At 37.3% G+C, this 17,152-nt stretch overlaps 1 pseudogene; it reads right to left on the reverse strand.

Annotated features, from left to right (window-relative positions):
- Positions 1-4,275: 4,275 nt before the first annotated feature.
- On the reverse strand, positions 4,276-6,160 carry LOC145070217 (SNW/SKI-interacting protein A pseudogene; annotated as a pseudogene).
- Between the last annotated feature and the right edge of the window lie 10,992 nt (positions 6,161-17,152).

The following is a 17,152-nucleotide window of genomic DNA, read 5'->3' on the forward strand; positions in this document are numbered from 1 at the left end:
AACAACAACTATAATGTAGAATTTGTGAATCCAATTGGTAGGTCAGGTGGGATTGTCTCCATTTGGGATCCAAACATTTTCTCTAAAAAATCAGGTTATGTCCTCCCGACATTACATTGTAATAACATGTCAATGGAAAGGTGTGAATGGGGCTATAATTGTGGTCAATGTACATGCACCGCAATCAAAGTCAGACAAAAAGAAAACTTCGGTCAGATTTAATTAATCTGAAAAGGAATACAAATGACATTTGGATATTTCTTGGTGACTTTAATGCAATAAGAAAAGCTGATGAAAGGATCAACTCGAGATTTTGTCATCGCATGACTAAAGATTTTAATGAATTCATCAGAAGGGCAGGATTACAAGAGTTCAATCTCGGTGGTAAGAAATTCACATATATGTGTGATGACGACCTCAAGTTAAGTAAGTTTGACAGAATTCTGGTATGTTCTAACTTTATTGCCCAATAGCCATTATCTATGGTTATTGCTCTGGATCGGGAATATTCTGACCACACACCATTAATTCTCAAACCGTCGACCTAAGACTTTGGGCAACCAATGTTTCGTTTTTTTAACTCATGGCTACATAAAGACAGATTTAATGAAGAATTTTCAAAAGCATGGAACTCCTTCAGAGGTTTTGGTTTGCCTGACATATTTCTCAAGTCCAAGCTTAAATATGTTAAAACCTGTATTCACAAATAAAGACTCGCAGACCATGATAAAGAATCGAGAATGTTGCTGGAATAAAAGGCCAGGGTTTCTGAATTAGAACAATTTGTTGAATCTCGGGCACTGTCTGATGGTAAATTATTGGAGAGAAAGGAATGTAAAGTTAAAATAGGTGAACTAGAGAGACTCGCAGCTCGTTCTACAACAGATCGCGAAAATCAAATGGGTTGCTGATTGTGATGAGAACACTGCTTTCTTTCATGCCACGATCAAATGTAAGAATCGTAAAAATCGTATTCACGGTTTGGTAATCAATGGTGCTTGGAATATGAACCCAAAGGACATAATGCAAGAGGTCCATAATTTCTTTGCTAATAAATTCCATGAGAAGTGGCCTGAAAGACCGAAACTAATTAGTAATCTCTTCAAAACTCTCTTCTCTAATCAAATTGTTGCTCTGGACCTGCCCTTTCTTATTGAAGAGGTAAAAAAAAGTTGTATGGAATTGTGGTGGAGACAAGGCCCCTGGGCCGGATGGATATACTTTTAAAATTCTTAAAAATAAATGGGAGCTCATCAAATATGACCTATATCAGTTTGCACAACGCTTTGAGTCGTATGGTTGTTTTTCACGTGGATGCAATTCTTCATTCATAACACTTATCCCAAAAGTGAATGACCCCCTTGATCTTGGAGACTATCGAACTATCAATTTGATTGGTTGCTTAAACAAAGTGATCGTCAAAATTCTTGCCTCCCGTCTTAAAATGATGGTGGATTCTGTAATTAATGATGTTCAATCAGCATACATTTAAGGAAGGAACATACTTGATGGGCCACTTGTTATCAATGAAGTGTGCTTGTGGGCTAAAAAATCCAATTTTTTTTTTTTTTTTTATGTTAAAGGTGGATTTTGAAAAGGCTTTCGACTCATTAAATTGGAGATTTCTTGATTCTATAACGGAACAAATGGGTTTTAGTGGTAAATGGAGAAAGTGGATTCATGGATACCTTACTTCTTCCAGAGCATCAATCCTGGTTAATGGATCCCCAACTGACGAGTTTTCCATCGCAAAGGGTGTGTGACAAGGAGATCCATTGTCATCATTTTTATTCATCATTTCAATGGAAGGATTGAATATTGCCATTAAGAGTGCCTCCCAACAGCTCTTGATTAAAGGTCTGATGTTACCTAACAATGGTCCTTGTTTAACGCATTTGTTTTATACAGATGATGTCATTTTCATTGGCAAATGGGATAGAAGAAGCATCAAGAATTTAGCTCGTATTCTTAAGTGCTTTCACATCAGCTTTGGCCTTAAAGTAAACTTTCACAAGTCAAAGCTATTTGGTATTGGTGTGACCGATGAAGAATTACAAGATCAAGCAAGTGTTCTAGGATGTGTAAAAGGGTCTTTCCCGTTTACATATCTGGGGATTCCGGTGGGGGCAAATATGTCCCTGAGAAAGAATTGGCGTCTGATAATTGAGAAGTTTCAAGCAAGACTTTCGTTATGGAAAGCAAAGACCTTATCATTTGCTGGTCGTCTTACACTCATGAAATCGGTATTAAACAGCCTTCCAACATATTACTTTTCATTATTTAAAGCACCAAATGGAGTTATTGAAGATCTTGAAAAGCTCAGACGCAGGTTTGTGTGGGGTGGTGACGATACGAAAACAAAAATTCATTGGGTGTCATGGTCGAGGGTAATAGCGGATAAAAAAGATGGAGGTCTTGGTGTTGGGTCATTAAAGGCACAAAATCTTGCTCTCATCACAAAATGGTTATGGCGATTCAAGTCAACCATAAAAACCATATGGAGAAAGTGTATTGACAACATACACAATTTATTCAGGAAACCAATTATGTATATGGCAAGAAATCAATTCCTGGTGTCCGGTCCAATATTGCGAAAATGGTTAACAGCCTTCCTGAAGTACATATTAATCATCAATCCTTGTTCTTCGTGGTTCCTGGTTCTAATGTGGAAATTCTATTTTGGTTAGATCAGTGGTGTGGTAATGATACTCTTAAAAGTAGATTCCCTTTACTATATAAATTGAAATCTGTGAAAAGATGTTTTGTTACTGAAAGGGTATCTGACTCAAGATTTACGTGGTGCTGGAAATCACTACTTAGAGGAAATAACGTTCTATCGGAAATTTTGGAACTATGCTCTATCCTCAACCATATCAGAATCACACCCAATGTGATGGGGTTTAGATTCAATCTCAATGCTAATGTTATATATACACGGTGAACATATTAAGGAAGAAAATTGATTACATGTCAAGTTCACACAATGGCCCAATAGTTGAATGGTCAAAAATTATTCCTCTCAAAGTGTGTTGTCTCGTGTGGCGCGTTGCCTTGAGGAGAATACCGGTTGCAACAAAGCTTGTTCAAAAGGGTATTAATGTTCAGTCCAATTTATGTACACTCTGTGGAGTTGAATCGGAGACGGTGGACCATCTATTTGTAACTTGTAAGGGTGCAGAAGATAAACGTGATTGCATTTTAAAATGGTGTGGCATAACTGGTGGGCGATTTTCCAACATAGAATCTTGACTTTGCTGCTTCTTGGGGTAATTGCCCTAAGAAGAAGTTGATCATCATTTCAGTCTTTTATTGCATGATTTGGTACATTTGGATGGCAAGGAACAACAAGGCATTCAACAAGGTGATTACGACTCTGACAAAGATCACGGATTATATTATTTCCCAATCGTTTTCGTGGTTTAAATACCGAAGCTTTAATTCGTGTGGTAGTTGGATTGATTGGTGTATTTCACCTTTTAACTTTTGATAAACATGTTATTTGTAATCTCCTTGTACCTTGCCCATCATCTAGTCACTTGCTAATCATGTGGCTTTTAATACATTTGCCGTTTCCAAAAAAAAAAGACTATCGATTGTTATGGAATAGCTTAAAATGACAAACATGCTTAATATATAAACACTGTGTGCATGTAATATACTTAATTTTTGTATAAATTCAAATATTAATTGACTAAACACTCACATTGAATATAACAATTCACGAAATAATTGTTGTTTGCCATTTTGTATATAAAAAACCGCTTCATTTCCTAGAAGAAAAAAATAATCAATAAATTAGATATCACATATTTATTTAATTAAACACTACAAAGTAAACAAACAGTATTAACTAATCGTGTGTATGTCATGCATGGTTCTCTGCCAATCTGTAAAAAGTATATATTGGAACACCAAGAAGAGGAGAGGAAGGATCTAACTCATATTATAAACCAACACGAGACATACACTATTTCTTGCATTATAGCATTTTACTTTCAAATTACAATGCTTAAATAATAAAAAGAACATAAATATAGAATATAGTGCTCGTGATAAGGATCTCCATACCATTATTTTTCCAAGCCAATCATTTCTGCAATCTGATGAGTTTACTCCTCAATATGGTCATATATCATAGATGAAAGTAGTTTCATAAACAAGGGTAGTCATTTTTTCATGCTGAAATAATAAATAAAAAAAAATAGTAAACAAACGTAATAGTTTTTCAAATACCGAAATCACAAAGCCAAGTACAAGTTTTAACACTTGATAAAGAGATATCCATTAACCAAAAACACAAGAATTAAAATATAAAGCGAGTTTATGATCATGTCATTAATCCATACCTTACTCTCTCTCTCTCTCTCTCTCTCTATCGCCCCCTTTCAAACCCAATCCGACTCCTTCCAGAACCTTCATACCCTTCACGCATAGAAGCCCCACCACTTGCTTTCATGGTCCCACTGCTTCCAACTTTATCCATCGCCTTCTTCCCTCCTTTGACTTGGGTCAAAAACTGATCCAAACCAAATGGATCCGCTTCTTCAGCAACTTCTTTTTCAAACTCAACGGGTCTATCCCTGGGACCCGCTTTCTCGTTGGCACCCGTGAACCCTTTATCCGGTTTAAATCGGTCCGTTTTCCTAATCTTCTCAATCTGCTCATCCGCCCCACCATACATCTCACCATCAGCATCCTTCTTAGGGCGGTATAAGGTGGAGAGAGTAGGCTGAGCTGTAAACAATCCTTTGTCATAAACATTGTATTGATCCTCTGTCCCAAACCCTGAATCCATCCCTTTCTCTTGATTAAACAACCGCTGATCATACATCACTTCACCACCACGCGCCGCCCCTCCTGACGCCATCCCCAGCGCCACCTTCTCGCTGATGTCACGGTCTCTGTCCCGTGTTATCTTACTCTTTTTCCCCATTGCTGCATCTTTCGCTTCCAGTCTTCTCTCTCTCTCCCTCTCTCTCCTCCTCTCCTCCCGAATCTTCTCTCTCTGAATCCTCTCCTCTCTCTCCTCTCTTGTTTCTCTCTCGTCAACATCCATCATGCTCTTCCCGGAGGGTGGGGCGGCGGGAGGTGCTCCGGTTGCAGTGCCGGTTCTTTCGGATCTTGCTTTTTGAGCTAATGCGCGAAGTTCTTGTTCTTTTCTTTCTTTTTCTTGCATCATTGTTTCCTTTTGGAGTTTTGACCTCAAGGAGACAACTTCTCTTGATTTTTGTTGAGCTACATAAAAAGCTTCTGAAAGTTTGGCAAAATTATCGTTGATTTGTACCTCTTGAAGCCCTCTTCCATCGGCTGCTACACGTTTATGAAGAGGAATTGTGTACCCTTTTTTATTCTTCCAGTTTGAAATACATGGAGGGATCTTCCAAACTTGTTGGTCTTTTACTGTTACGGGTCTAGGAGGGGAGTGCATGACAGGGACAGGTGGCGACCCGTTAGCTTTTGGGACTCTTTTGTGTTTGAACTTTGGTGGGTCCAATGGGTCAACTGGCATTTCCACCATTCTTATGATTCTCTCTTTTGCCCCTGAGTTAAATGCGGATGATTGTTGTGAGGGTTTGTATTTGATAAACTTTGAATCTTGAGATTGTGTGGTAACGAGTTTAGGTTGTGCTGCACTTAGTCTTACATTCACAATCCTTTCGAGAGCTGCTTTTGTTTGAAGGGTTGTTTCTTCAATCTTTTTCTGTTTCTCTGCTTCTTTTTCATCTTCTTCATCCTTTAGAATCTTGGGTACAAGATCTTTGTGCTGTGAATATACAATCTTTGATGCGTTTTCGTTTTGCTTCACGATCGCATCAAATTTTAGATTACCATGTTTATCGACTGTTAAGGGTAGGGTTTTTGGGCCTGAAGATGAATATTTTTTCCTACCAAGATCAAGAGGGAACTGTGCATAGTGTATCTCGGGAAAAGCTCAACCATCACCAAAGTCATGTGGTTTCAATGGCCGATGCTTTAAACGCTGAGATGTGTTGTATAATGGGACAGAGTTGTTTTTGTTTTTGATGATTTCAGCATTTTCATTCTCTGTTGGGGTACTGTATCTTCGCTTGAACCATGGATCGCTTGAATGATCATAGAAGGTGGAAGAAGATGATTTTGCAGTTGGCAAAAACTCCTTCAAAGCCGCCATGAATTAAAAAAATCAACCTATGAAGAATTTGAAAACCAAATAAACAAATTAAACAAGTCTTCCGCAAATATAAACCAAACGAGCATCTACTCTCTCAGTTTTTATCGAACAGGGAAAGTAAAATTTTACTCTCACTTTGATATAAATTGCCTAAATCCTGTTCATCAAATGGATATTTAGGAAAACCGATGTCAAAAAACGTACCTGAAGTGGATTGTGAGGGAATCCACGCACAAATTCTGAGATTACGTTTTATTGAATTCAACCCTAAGGTTTTCTTCCTACTGAGATTCGTCGAAGGCGATAACCTAGAAATCAGAAGACTGTAGGCGACTCCATCATCGATCTTCAAGAAGTCGTCGATATCGTATCCATCGATCGGTTAGCGAGAGAAAGTAGTGATGAGTGGTGGATAAGAAGCAGAAAGAGAACAGGGGAAAAGAAACAGAGAGCAGTTACTTGGCGCCAAAGGCTTTCTTTTGATAAAGCCTACAATTAACCTACGATGACTTATTTATACCAAGACTAAAAGCAATTTGACCCAAATACAAACACTTGAAAAGGAAACACTTAATAAAAAGAATTTTTTTTATTTTATTTTGCCATGCATCTAATTTTACTGAATTAATCCGAAATGTAATTTTTTGATTTCTTTTTACACAACCATCAAAATTATGAGATAAAAACAGTTAAATATTTCAAAAGGTAACTTAATGATATATTAAGTTGACTATGTTAGGGAATTAAAGGTAACCTAAAACAACTTATAAGAAATCAAAATACATTGAAAAAATGTATTCAAATTTATTTTTTCAAATAGGATCACTTTATAGAAATTTTCAAAAAAAAAAAAGCTGGAGCTATAACTTTTATTTGTATATAAATGTTAGACAAATATAGCTGAAAACCTTTAAAACATGTAAATCAATAAATCATATAAAATAACTTATCTAAAACATGTCGTTCATTTTAAAAAATGATAATTAATTCAGTTTGTAAATTTATAAAAGATTTTTTTTATTAACATTACTATAAGTAACTTTTGGATTTGAAGCTTTTGTTTTATCTAAAAACTAGAATCTCATCCTGTTGAACAAATATTTTTCTTTTTTGAGTTTTTTTTAACTGCTAAAAGTTATAAGCTATCAAAAGCAACATGATAGACCATTTACGTATTGATCAACCTTTGTTACCCCATTGGGCGCCAACCTCCTAGCTAAACTCAAAAGCTTTCGGAATTTTGCATTGTACTCCGTTATAGTCATCTTTTCTTTCTTCAAATCCATGAAGTTTTTGTCAAGATCATGTATTTTCTCTTTTGCGGAATCTTTTTTCAACCTTTCCAAGAATTCTTCCAAAGTCATTCTCTTGATCACACTTTCCTTGTGTCCTCTTTAAAAATGGTTATTGCAAAGTTCACTCTTTGATCATCAAAGCATTAACAAGCATAAAAGCACATCTCCATTTCAATAATCCAATTGTGAATCATAATTGGGTTAGAGTTCCAATGTAAGTTGGAGTTTTATGCATACCAAAGTCTTTGTAGTTGCACCTTCTCTTCAAACTTCTTCTTCGTCAGGATAGCTTTCTGAGGGAGTATTGCCTCCTACACTTGCAAGTGAAACACTTTGACTCCTTCCTTTGAGTTCATGCATGATAACATTTGAATTTTATTATATCTAATTCATTACATCTTCTTTGATTTCCTTTCTAACTTCTTATGTATTATGGTAATCACATATTTAAATTTCTCAATCATCTTCTCTTCTTGCTTAGTCATCATTTTGGTCATCATTGTTTGAATCTAGTCCAACATAGGTGTCAAATGTTGTTCAACCACATTTTGTTTCATATCATCTACTTCTACATTTGGGGGCATAATTTCGTGTTCTTACCACTATGCGAAGTTTACATGTTAGCTCTAATATAATATTTAAACATTTGGAGATCTAGGCAGATAATATTTATCCTCATTATTTTTCACCACCTTAATATTTTATTTAAATAAATTTTGCCACAATATCATTTAATTTTTAAATTATTCATGCTATTTTATAGTTGAATTTATTTATTTACTAATCAACTATACACCACCTCAAGTTTAAAATAAACTCATTATAACATAAATTATTTTATTTATGAGTTTGGATGGTGTTTACAACTTGGTGGTTTTTACACACACTAAAATGAAGAAGTAATTCATTTTGTGTGTCCCAAATCAAGTCCTACTTCCTCTTTTAACTGTCCTACTTCATTCTAAGGGGTTTACACAAATAATATATGAAGCAAACACGCCCAAACATCATTGGTCTGGTTCTAACCGTTTCGTTATTTTCTAGGGAGTTTTCATGCCCAAATTGTGAAGAAAACAAGCTCATATCCGTATGTAACATCTCAAAAATCAAGACAAAGTTTTTGTTTTTAAAACCATTCCAAAATCCATAAATTACACCAAAATCACGAATCAAAGTATCCCAAAATCATAAGCCAACAAAAATCCAGAATGATATGCACAATCACGCCTTCGCCTTGCCTCTGTCCTCTGATGTACTTGAAACCATGAATCAAAATGTAAGTCAAAGCTTAGTGAATTCCTCCAAAGTATCACACACAACAACATTATACAGTGCACGCAACCAGGCCTGCAACACTAGGATGGACCGCCACTGAGACTTCAACTACTAGTTGGACCGCTCCCGAGCCTACAACATAAGTTGGACCACTCCTTTGGGCCTACAGTATCAACTGGACCGCCCAAGTATCTTGGCCTTCAACACAAAGCAGGACTGCCTCAACCCCACAACACAATAACATGTCAACATATACAACTATAAACAATGGCCAACAAGTAAGGTAATCATATAGATATACCAGTTTAACATATAACCAACATAGCATCATCCTAAATACTAGGATACATAAACTAAGGGGCCCGCATTGGTGCCTTCGACCCAATAGTACGGTGAAGAAAAATCACCTCACAATCAGAACGATAGCTAAACTGATCACTGCTCCAAGAAACTTGCTCTATGGGTCGCCTATACAACACACAGGGACCAAGTGTTAACCTACTACTCAAAATACCCTAAATGACCTAAAGCCAAACTTGGTCATAGTTAAAGATCAACCTCCAGCTAGTTGTCACGCTGTGGCCGCTAAACAACAAAGCAGGCGGGTTCTTACCAAGTCGCCACGTCGTGGTAACCTAAGGCCACGATGTAGGGACTGTTCTGAACAACTTAATCCATTAAACCATTTCCCTACAACTCTAGAGCTCCAAAGCTCAGATGTGGTCCCTCCCATGGTCTTGATGGATAAAATTTCCAACTTTATCCATTAATAAACCTCAATAAGTCAAGATCCCATACTCTAATTCCTTAAAGGTGACCGAGTGCATAAAGACACTCATTAAGCATCCAATCTCTAGAGTTGCTCACCCAAAGTTTTGATGTGTATTTTTCATGCACTGGTTTTTTATTTATAATTCCTAATTTATCGCATCTACACTACACCTTACAGGCAGTGAACCCGATCGAGTATAGTATAGCTTTGATAAGCAAGGGTGTCAAACACAAGGGGAACGGTGGTGAATTAATTTAAAATATTTGATTATAGGTTACACAAAACGCACAAAAGCAGTAAAAAAATGGTTTATTAAATCTCAAACGAACAACTAATAAGCAAATCTCGATAAACTAACAGGAAAACAAATCTCTTCAGGTACTTTGGCTTAGATAAATTACACCTTAAAAGCATAGACAATTGCATACACAAATTCATTTATTCATGTTCACCTATTCCTAAAATGATTAGATTCGCGTTCACTATTACTAATCCTTTAGCAAACAAATCAATTCAAACAATGATCAGTTGATTAAACTAACATGCTTCCTAGTGTTCAGTTCGTATCAAGCAACACTTGTAATAATAGTTAATCAAATTACTAATTCAATTAATGTGACAACCCAAAAATTTCCATTAGTTTTAACGTCGAAATTAATTACGTCAAAAAAATTATCCAAATTTATCCCGAAAATATTTTTGACCGGATTTAAACCCGTTGGAATATTTTAAATAATATTCGTCAAGCGAACCAAAATTAAGGTGGTATAATTTTAAAATTTGCCGTGATTAACGATAGTCGTGAAAAACCCCGTTCGCGGTTGGTGTCAGGTGAACCCCCAACCAGACCATAAACTCCACCCTATATAAGGGTTGAGTGGGTTTCATTCCCACCTTTTTCCCCACCTTAGACACTCTCTCTCTACTTTCTCTCTCTACAAACCGGGTTTTAGTCAAAAATCGCCCCTTCGAGCTTCAAATCGGTAAGTTAACCTTCCTAGCTTGTTGTTTATCTTATCTAGCTTCCAAATTCGTGGCTTAATCATCCAAAAACCCCAAGAACAAGAGGTTACGGTCTTGGGAGCATCCCAAAACCGTAAACCCCTTGGAAGAGGGTTTTGATGCCCAAAAACCCTTCCAAACCACTTCTAATGCTTAGCAATAACTTAGGGGCTTGCATGAAAAGACTTAGAACACCAAAATCGTAACAAATGGGGAGTAAACATGATTTTACGGTCTAAGAACATCCCTAGACCATAAACCCATCTTCAAGGACCATAAACACTTATTTAAGTGTTAAACTACCCCTCAAACACCTCTAAAAGCTTCCATGAGTGCCTAGAGCCTTGTAATCCTTCGTTTGATGCACCAAAATCATGATTCATGGACTAACATGAGTTTACTGCCATAAAATCATGTGTTTAAGGTAGTAAAATCCCCAAGAACACCTTCATAGACCGTAAACACCTTTCCAAGGTGTTTAAGTGCCTTTAACACATTCTTATGCTCTTGTAAGTGACTAGAACCTTGCATGCATGAGTTAGAACCACCAGACAACAAAAGGAATGGGCTAACATGAGTTTACGACCGTAAACTCATATGTTTACGGCCATAAAATCCTCAAGGAGTGGTCATGAACCGTAAACTCCCTAAAATGGTCCATATGAGGCCTTAAGCCCTTCCTATGACCTAGAATTGAACCTAGCCTAGTTCCACAAGTGTTATAAGACCTTAATGCATCCAAGAGCACACCACCCATGAGTTTACGGTCGTAAACTCATGGGGATATGGTCTTAGGGCCGTAAACTCTATAAAGAGTTTACTCTTGAAGAGTAAACTCTCTATCCAGGCCATACACTCCCTTAGATGTTACCCGGGACACTCCTAGCACTTAACCAAAGTGTTTTCCGCACTTTAGGATGCGTTTACGTGTTTAAATTAGTATTATAATTACTAATTGTATGTAAACATATGTCATCATATGTTAATAGGTCACTAAGTGTGTTCAATTCTTTATGTGACACCGAGCACCCAACTGACACCTTCATCCGATCCACTTACAACAGGTAAGTTCATACCCCTGAATTAACCTTTTAAATGTTTTCACATGCTTTTATAGGGGGAATACAAGTTAAAACATGTCAGTTATCATATCAATCATATGTGATTAATAACCCGCATGCACAAGGATTTATTACACTTTCAGCTGTTTTACCAAGTATGATACTATAAATGGTTTGCCAAAACGTCCTTACTCGTTTAAATCTTTTCTCAAATTGTCTCTTGCGCTGTATGTTTTACTTCAAAACCAGTTACAACAGTATTTAAACAAATGTTTTTCTTTACTTATATTGTTTTATCAAAGTTATATTCAAAACTTGTTTATGAAGGACTTTCAAGGATTTCCAAAGGTCTTCAAACTTATTTTACAAAAGGATATCAAGTCACGATTTTCTTAAGTGTAAAGGTTTTCCAAAGTTTTCGTCAAAGTTTTCTTCCATGCTTCTATGCTTCTACTTCGTTAAATGCCTCTACTTCGTTAAATGCTTCTACTTCGTTAAATGCCTCTACTTCGTTAAATGCTTCTACTTCGTTAAATGCATGTCTGTACTTGTATAGTTATATAAATAATGTTTAAAGGACTTAGGAAGGCTAGTTCGCCCTATTTCCTTTTCCTCGTTGGGATGTGGTCTGGTGGGTATCGGATATCCGTCCGAAGGTCGTTTAAACATTAGTTATATATCATGTATACATATATGGACATAAAAGCTCTCTCTCTCTCTCTCTCACTCACTCTCGACCATTACATCGCCTTGGGTAGCAAGGGCATCCTTCCGTTCATCACTCATATATCAGAGACACTAGTAGCTATTATAGGAATAGTTAGGAGGTTCTATTCACTCTTTCTAGTACGAGAATTCCACAGGAGTCAGTTCATACGCGAGTCCTTATCATTTCTCCAGCGCCTCTATTAGCACTCAGAATACGAGATGCATCTTCAAGACACGGATCTCCCCGTCGTCGAGTTGGTAACCAGAGTCTCCTATAGGGAGAGCGGGCATTGTATGTATAGATCTATACGGGACTGACACTCCCACACCCTGACTGCTAGCTACAGTCCACGGCCTACCAAGCCAAGGGGTGACAAATGTCACATTTATTCCGACGCTTGCAGGGCGTCAAGTACTCTAGTGTCAATCAGTATGGTTACGAGTATCTCCATGTTTACCTTATAATTCATGGCCTTAAGGTAACAAGAATCTAACACTGTATTCTTGAAACAACCCACTTAGGACTTTCCCTATGTTTTAGACCTTGCTAGCTGTATCTTTAATTTGATACTGTCTGGGGTCTGTGTTTCTCTGTTTTAGACCTTGCTAGTTGTATCTTTCATTTGATATTGTCTGGGGTCTGTGTTTCTCTGTTTTAGACCTTGCTAGCTGTATCTTTCATTTGATACTGTCTGGGGTCTGTGTTTCTTTGTTTTAGACCTTGTTAGCCGTATCGTACATTTGATACCGTCTGGGGTCTGCATTTCCTTTTGTTAGACTGAGCCAGGCGTATCATTCATTCGATACTCTCCTGGAGTCTATGATTTCTTTTGCCTTAGTCAGCAGTATTTCTGCTGAGGCATATGTTATTTTCCCCTAGTATTCTACTAGTGATATTCTCCTACTCTCTTTAAAGTCAAATACCGTATTTTGGAAATGATAGTGTTTAAGGGAAAATTACTTTTTACAACATAACTCTGTCGAGTCTTGGTAGAAGACTGCTTTTATTTAGAAAATATAGGATTTTCTGGAAAGGACGCTAATACACTGTAGATTCTAAACTACTACTTTTTATAAAGTTATTTTGAATAAAATGTTTACTTACACAAATGACACTAAATACTTATGAACTCACCAGCATTTATAAAAATGCTGATACTCGCTTTCAAAATAACTTGTATTCTCAGGTCAGCAATAGACAGGTACATCCCAGGAGCTTTTGTTGAAGACAATTAGTACCGAGCTGCAACTATATTAGTTTCTGTATTACTTTGATGTTTCTATGTAATGTAAACTATGTAAAATTATTACTATTAATGCAATGGTTGTTGTACTTTGATTACTATACTACATATGTTGTGATACTTGACATGACGTCATCCACCCAGAACGTTTCCGCCGTTCCGGTTTTGGGGTGTGACAATTAAACCTCTTGTTGATGGTGTATCACACAAGGCTCACACATTAACTTACTTATTTCCTAGTTAATCCTAGTTTCACATCCGTTATTCCTAGACATATAATCTTGATGGTCATCAAAATCATAAGAGACAAGCAATCAAGCAGATGTTCATACAACTCAATTTACTTGACAATTAACAACAAATAATTATCATTAACACGTAAGGATCTTTTAACAAGCTTTGCAAGATAAATTAAACATGAATCAAACAATCCAATATAGCAATTAATCCAATAATCAAGGTTTTATTTAATCATAAACTCAAAGTTAATGGTTTTAACACCAAAACAGAAAGCAAAAACATAATAGTATCACAGTGGAATGTTAAGCATGGTCACGTTAACAAACCACATGATTACCGACACGTATCCGCTCTCTAATCCTTCCGATCTCCGCTCCCATCAGCTTAACGGCCTTCCGGCCGCCTCTTAGACCCTCAAAACGGCTTAACAGAAGTTAATTGTCGACTAAATAGGTTAGAAGTCGGAAATCTCTCCTCTGGTTAGCTGATAATCGCTTTTTATAACTCTTGGAACCGACTTACGTACGCTGGGCGTAGTAGGAATCCATCAGCGATTAGGAAGTTTGGATAAATACCCAGTATGTTGGGCGTAACTTTAACTATGTTGGGCGTAGTCCTCTTTTCAGCATTACGCTTGGCGTAAATTATAGTACACTGGGCGTAATAGCAGTCTTCAGCATTTTCTTTCTTTTTGCTTCTAAGCCCGATTTCCGCTCCAATTTTTTCCTTTCTGCTCTATTGACAACTAATAGTTGTAAATCACAATTCAAAGCATTATAAGTACCTTTCAATTCTAAATAAGAATGATAAAGGCTGAAATATTAAGATATAATGTATAAAAATACACATATCAAGTTTCTAGAAGGGTTTCCTACACCTAATAATCCATAAAAATCGTAGCTTTATGGACATGCATGTCCAGTGCATGTCCCTTCCATTTTAGGTCAAAAATATGGCAATAAGGAACTAAAGCTTGAGCATGGGACCAAAAACTCCATATATCCTCAAATCAGGAACAGATGACACTAAAATGACCACATGGATCCATAAAGTTTCCAACGTTATGAGATCCAACCTTCCAATTTCTCACACCATGAAGATTAATGGACAAAAGGGCCAGATCTAGAGACAAGTATCGTAAAGATTGGATCTTGAGGACTTACATGAGTCCAGAAACATGCACAACAGGGATGGGGGGAGTTGAATGCAAAAACAAGGCCAAAGGGTTCCTTATTCTTCTTCAAAACAAAGCCCAAGGGATAGGGATAATTGAATGGAGGCCAGAGTTGGAGGCTGAAGGAGAGTGATTGAGGATGAGGGTCGGCAATCCTAACCATCACATTCTATAAATAGGGGCTCAAACCCTGTATTAGGGTTTGCCATTAAACATCAACTAGGTTGTGGAGCTAGCTTAGTGCCCACAAAACTTTGGCCTTAGCCACACCGTGGGACTCCATCACCACGTCATGGCTACTAGAAATCCAACATCCAAAATATTAAATTACTTAAAAGAAACATACCTGAAAATTGGAGTTACACCACCCGCTTTGGAATTGGAAGGCTCCAATGAGTTGTGGGGCGGTTTCAAAAAAATGTAGACAATAAATTTTCTTTTTAAAGTGTCCTTAATTGGGTGGGACGTTTCCAAAAGGTGTTTGGGACATTTTGGGAGTCGAACACATTGTACTTCCAAATTCCAAGTTTTTTTGTTGTATATAAAACACTCCTTAATTCCAAGTTTTTCTTCATTTATATTTACCATTAACTCACACACATTAAGCAAACATTGATGTTTAAGTATAGTTATCAATTAGTATCTCACCGAGAATACGTCAAAAGTAGCGGAACCGTTGGGCAAAGACTAGTGTATGCCTAGTATCGGGCTCTCGCTCTCGCAATCCCATATTCATTCCTTGGTGCCCAAGCGTCCATGCCAGTTTCGAGGCAAAATAGTATCATCCGCCCCTCATAGCGACGGGTGTACCACTCAGAACGTCACTCCTGGAAAACCTGCACCAATAGCAAGCAACAACGTACGGGGCACGATTTAGCAATCAAATGTTGTCTTCCCCTGCCACTCCTGAAAAGGTAAAAGATCATGTCGGGGATTTGTTCTGTGACATCCCCTAATTTCTCGGCCATAAAAGACCGATTTAATTTATGCTTTTTAAAATAAAATCAGAGAAATCTTTTTAAAAGATGTTGCGGAATTGGTCCCCAAACAACATATGATAAAAGTTTATCAAAACCCTTCATTAAGAAAGTATATATTTTCCATATATATCAAAACCTCGGGATGTCATGTTCCGATACAGATCAAAAGCATAAACAAGACATTATAAGCCTTTCAACAGTTATTTACAACTACTGGCCTATAATCCAAAAATCTCTCGTCGTCCTCCGACTATGCTCGGGGTCCACTACCTGTAACATAAAAAGCTGAGTGGGTCAGGCTTGGGAGCCTAGTGAGCATATAGGGTTTTCAACCCACAGTAATAATAAACTTATTAAGTTCACCAATCAATAATAACCCTGATTACCCGTTCCCGTTATCCTCACTTTACATCCCTAAACACTTTTCACAAGGGACCTAACCTAAAGAATATAATCAGGATGGACACTACTGCTAAGGGGTTTCCTCAACCATACATGTCCTAAAGGCAACCATGAGGGGGATGGAGTACAACGAATGAACACCCAAGTTCATTAACACCTACAGGTTGCGGACATGCTAATGTTTCCCACTGGACCATCTAGATAGTCCGTGGTCGTCATCCAAACTCCGCTAGATGACTTGATCTCAAAACACATCGAGGCCTCTCATCAATTTTATTTTATCACACATCACTATCTACCCATATTCTACCCAACATATTTGTAGATAAAAATACTTATACATTTTAAAACTTGTATAAAACATCAACTCAATAGTCACCTCAAATAAACAATTAATATATTTACACATAGCATGTATTATAAGGTAAATACTTCATATCTATGTGTAAAATGAAAGTGACTATACACTCACTTGATTTGATGATAATCGGGCAGCAATTCGTTTCCTAAAACGATCGTTTCTAATAAAACCGGGAGTTTTATTGAGAAACCGGGCTCTGCAAAAGTTGGGCTTCGAAACCGAAAAGATAAATTTTCCGGGCTTCTCGGGCACTTCGTGGAGTATTCTGGGCTTTGGAATAAGTACCGGGGCTTCGGGGGATGTTAAGATGAAAGAAATATGGGTTTAGGGGCTAAAAGTGACAAGTTTCCAAAATATACCCGGGAGGTCTCGCACCCTTCTATTTATAGGGGCGAGGCTTCTGATCCGACGGCTAGAAAGAAGCCATGTGTCGCAGATCCGAAGCTCGTAGGGGGATGGCTCGCAAGTGGGTTGCGCGTGCGAAGGC

The sequence above is a fragment of the Lactuca serriola genome, chromosome 8, assembly GCF_051521515.1.
Source record: "Lactuca serriola cultivar US96UC23 chromosome 8, Lser_US96UC23_V15, whole genome shotgun sequence".
NCBI lineage: Eukaryota > Viridiplantae > Streptophyta > Magnoliopsida > Asterales > Asteraceae > Lactuca > Lactuca serriola.